Below are 5,000 nucleotides of genomic sequence, written 5' to 3'. Positions count from 1 at the left end.
ACACACACACACACACACACACACACACACACACACACACACACACACACACACACACACACAGACACACACACACACACACACACACACACACACACACAGAGCTGTCATTGCTCTTTGCTTTCTCCGAACTGCCAGGTGAAATTAATTGTGCTTGTAACAACACTCTTTTTTAAGCCAGGTAAAGGTAAGTACCAGCGTAGCATCCCTCCCTATCCCACCGTGTTTTGGTCTGTAAAAATAAACACCCTGGAGCGCTCTGAGCACACAGATACAGGTAATACTATGCCGTTTTGATACTACTGTCACCCCCATCCACTTCTCTTCTCCCGCCAAAGTACAGGGTTAAAAGAGCAAGAAGAAAAGTATGACAGAAGGAAAACTAGCAAAAATATTCCCAGTTAAATGCGTCACACTCATTCACGTACCATTCAAGCCCCTCAAAATCCGAAGTCCACCTGCCAGCCAGTCATTCACACCTACGCATTTCATATCAGCTACAGTCAGCCCGACGACAGTCATTTTTGACGACCCTGTTCTGATAACGCACAAATATTCGTAGTTCTTTCCTTCTCCGGATTTTACTAATAATTCCCCCATCTCTCTCTCTCTCTCTCTCTCTCTCTCTCTCCCTCTCTACTGGTGTTTTGGATATAGTATTGCGAAAATATTAGTGGAGCTATTCCTGTGAAGACTTTAAGATGAAGTTCCCCTCCCCCATCTTTATTTTATTTTTTTTTTAACACAATATTTGACGACCTAATTTGATGCAGCATTTTTTTTTTTTTTTTTGACAATATCCGTCTATGAATGTTATGACTGTGTTAATCATGCATTTTCCTTCGTTGCACTGTACGGTAAAATCCTGATTTGTGAAACTTGGCACTGCGTAAAAGTCATGCCTTCTTGACTGAGTTTTATGGAGGTATTCCCCTTGCCAATATAGCCTCTGTTGGCTGCACTCCCTGACTCTCCTTGCCTGAATTGTATCGTTTGGCGGCAGAGAGAACAGAATTAGACGTCACTTTACTGTGGGTGGTTAATGGATACTGTTGTTCTCTTCCTCACTAACAGATATTTCTCCTAACCTGAAAATCCAAAAAAAGGTTGAGAGAACTAAATACAGACGTCATTGTCCTGAAAGGAATTTATATTATTAAGGCAAACATATCATAGACTTTTCATTTGATCTAGTTTTATGATGAATTTACATGTAGATAATGGTAAAGCTAAAGTTGATCTTGAAATATATGGATTTTATAAAGCTATGATGAAAAGACGATTTATTTATGCATTTTATTTTCATTTTATTTTTTGGACATGGTGAGTGAAAGAACCATACTCCCTCTACTTAAACGTGTCCACAAATTCCCATCTTTCTATCTTGAATCCTGAGCTGCAGCCAGAGATTAACACTACGATATAATGCTAGTCACGAAGAAGTATTAGAGGATGGATGTAAAGCAGTAGTTTCATCATATTATCCCACTCAGTTGTAACAAGAGATTAACACTACAATATGGTGCTAGTCACGAAGAAGTGCTATGAAAAGAAGGCAGAGCTGGACTATCATTTTATGTTGACATTTAAGCTACGAGAAATAAACTGCAAAAGGATGAAAATCTCTGCCAGGTTAAAGTAGACGAACTATAGTCTTTTGTGGAGAAGTGATCCGTGCGGACGAATAAAGCACACACACACACACACACACACACACACACACACACACACACACACACACACACACACACACATGCACGCACGCAGATGCAACTTGTTTATCTTTTACATCATGCCTTTATCTGGAAATTTTCCTCTCTCTCTCTCTCTCTCTCTCTCTCTCTCTCTCTCTCTCTCTCTCTCTCTCTCTCTCTCTCTCTCCTCATAATTGTCTTCTATATACCCTTCGACCTATAATGTATTCCGAACAGTAACTAAACGTGTTATTGCCTAATGAGAGAGAGAGAGAGAGAGAGAGAGAGAGAGAGAGAGGAAAGTAATCTTGAGGGCAGTTGCCTTGGTAACGGGAGAGGGGTATGGGGAGGGAGGGGAGTGGAGGAAGAAGGAAAAGGGAGTGGAGGGAGGAGGGAGGGACATAAGGAGGAGGTGATGGAAGGAGGGAGGAGGGAAAGAGGGATGAGAAGGAGGGAATGAAAGGAGAAAGAGACAGATGGATGAAGGAGTAAACAGAAATATAAAGAAAAGAACACAACCCAGGTCCTTTGGAGAGACAATTATAGAGGAAATTATACCTACAGAACTATTCGTAAGAGTTAAAGACAAGGATAGCAAAATAGAGGAAAACAAGGAGAAATTGCAGTCAGGAAGGCATGAAGCAAAAATATTTAATAGGCTTGAGATGAAGAGTTTGGAAGAAGAATGGGTGAAGGGAGGAGGAGGAGGAGGGGATGGAGGAAGGATGGAGGAGAAGGAGGGGATGGAAGAAGGATGGAGGGGATGGAGGAGAAGGATGGTGCTGAAGGAGAGAGTGGTAGTGGGAAAGAATGGTGTAAGGTGTGAAGGAGGAGGAGTGAAGGAAGGATGAAAAAATGAAGGAGAAAGAAGGTAATGGAGAGAGGAGGGTAACGACTGAGGGAGAGAAGGAGGAGGTGGAGAGAAACAGATAAAGGAGAGAGAGAGAGAGAGAGAGAGAGAGAGAGAGAGAGAGAGAGAGAGAGAGAGAGAGGAGGGAGGGAATAAACGAAGGATGGACAGGAGGAGGAGGAAAGAAGGAAAGGAAGGGATGAAGAGAAAAGGAGGTGATGATGCTGGAAGGAGTTAGATGAGGGGATGGAGGAAAGAAGGAGAGGAAAGAATGAAGAAAGAAGGAGGAGATGATGGAGGAAGGAGCGAGAGATGAGGATGGAGGAATGAAGGAGAGGAAAGAATGAGGAAAGAAGGAGATAATGGAGGAAGGAGGCAGAGGAGGGGATGGAGGAAAGAAGGAGGAAAGAAGGAGGAGATGATGGAGGAAGGAGGGAGGAGGGAATTGTGTCATGCCTCCTCCACACATTGCCGTCCACTGAGTCACTCCTTGAAAGTGGAGGAGTGGAGGGATGGAGGAAGGGAGGAGGGAACGGAGGAATGAAGGAGAGGCTGGGAGTGAAAAGGATGGAGAAAGAAGAAGGAGGAAGGGAGGAGAGGAGAGAGGATGGGAGAGAAGGTAGGGAAAGTGGAAGAAGGTAAGAGGGAGAAGGGAGCGAGGGGATGGAAGAAAAGATGGTCAAGAGGGATAAACAGGGAGGATGGAGGAAGAAGGGAGAGGCTGGGAGAGAAGAAGATGGAGGAAGGAAGAAAGGAGGGGATGGACGAAAGAGGAAGAGAAGAAACAAATGGGAGAGATATATCTGGGGTCCAATTCCCTAAAATATGTACTAACAACATTACCGTACCAATTATTATTATTATTATTATTATTATTATTGTTGTTGTTGTTGTTGTTGTTGTTGTTGTTATTATTATTATTATTATTATTATTATTATTGTTGTTGTTGTTGTTGCTGTTATTATTATTATTATTATTATTTCGTAGGAAAGACGACTGTAGAATTTTCCCATTTATCTTGTTCTACCTGCAAAAAAAAAAAAAAAATCCTTAATTACAAGAGGAGAATTACCAAGAGTTATTGTTCTTTTTTCACAGGAAGAAGAAGGAAACAGCAAAGGGAAAAAAGTATGTTTCTTATACATCAGTATTTTTGTTAGAAGAAGGCACCGAGAGTGTACTTGTTTAAGCCCTTCATTCTGACGACGTACTTTGTATTCTCTCTCTCTCTCTCTCTCTCTCTCTCTCTCTCTCTCTCTCTCTATCTATCTATCTATCTATCTACCTATCTATCTATCTCTCTGTCTGTCTGTCTGTCTATCAGCTTAGTAGAGACTTTTAGGGGGTTAGATACTGCATTGATTAAATCCTAATATAATTAATATCGTCTGTATATAGCAAGAACATTGTGGCAATAACACAGTGCAACATCTCATCAAATTGCGCACACACGCACACACACACACACACACACACACACACACACACACACACACACGTACCGACGTGTGTATGCAAAGAAGACCGATCCCTTGGTCATAAAAAGAAGGGAAGGAGAAAAGAAGAGCGATTGGTTGACGGTTGGTGAGGAGAGGAGGAGAGGAAGGGGGAGGGAGAAGAGGGAAGGAGGAGGTCTCAGGGAGGAAAAATTGAAGAGGAGGAGGAGGAGGAGGAGGAGGAGGAGGAAGAGGAGAATGAGGAGGAGGGAGAGCAAGAAAACTGAAGGGGTTAAGGATCAAAGTCTTAAGTTACGAGAAGGAAATTGTCTTAGTTCTGTTGGTGAATCTCGTCCCCAATACCACATATACTGTCTTCACTTTAACTTGGCCTAGATTTTCGTAATTCCGTAGCTAAGTTACGAAAAAAAGACAATGCTATGGCTCTACATCCTTCCCAAAGCACTTCTTCGTGACTAGCAGCACATTCGAGTAGTAATCTATTGTTATAACCCAGTGATGATTACAAGCGGCTAGCAAATTTAGTCCAGCTTAGAGATAAAAAGGGTATAGCATGTACTGACGTGTGTATGTGAAAAAGCTAGGGCAGGGGGAAGGGAGACAAGAAGAGGGGAGGCAGGACAGGGAGAGGGGAAATTAGAGGACTGGGTGGAGGAAAGGAAGGGGAGGGGGAAGGAGGAAAGAGATAAGAGGGGCAGAGGGCGAGTGGGGAGGGGGGAGAAGAAATTGGAAGGATGGAAGGAAAGGGAGGCAGGAATGCGGTTGGGACTGGGTGCAGTGAGGAGGTACCGAGGGCAAAGACAAGAGGAAGGGAGAAGGCTGAGGAAGGGAGGGAAAGGGACGCAGAGGATGGAGGAAAGGGGAAGGTAGAGGAAGGAAGGGATGGAGGGCAAGGAGGACGGGAAAAGGAGAAGAAAGGGGATGAAGGGAGGGAGACCAGTTGAGGGATGTGAAAGGAGGTGGAAAAAGAGGGGATGGGGTGAAGAGGGGTGGAGGAA

General features: G+C 43.5%; 1 protein-coding gene across 1 annotated transcript in view; it reads right to left on the bottom strand.

The window, feature by feature from the left end:
- Positions 1-5,000, bottom strand: part of LOC145407645 (uncharacterized) — a 73,288-nt gene that overhangs the window by 34,891 nt on the left and 33,397 nt on the right. The window lies entirely within an intron of this gene.

Source organism: Coenobita brevimanus, chromosome 74 (genome assembly GCF_032717465.1).
Source record: "Coenobita brevimanus isolate Jiangsu-jjx chromosome 74, ASM3271746v2, whole genome shotgun sequence".
In the NCBI taxonomy this organism is placed as follows: Eukaryota; Metazoa; Arthropoda; class Malacostraca; order Decapoda; family Coenobitidae; genus Coenobita; species Coenobita brevimanus.
This window is presented reverse-complemented; position numbering and strand designations above follow the sequence as displayed.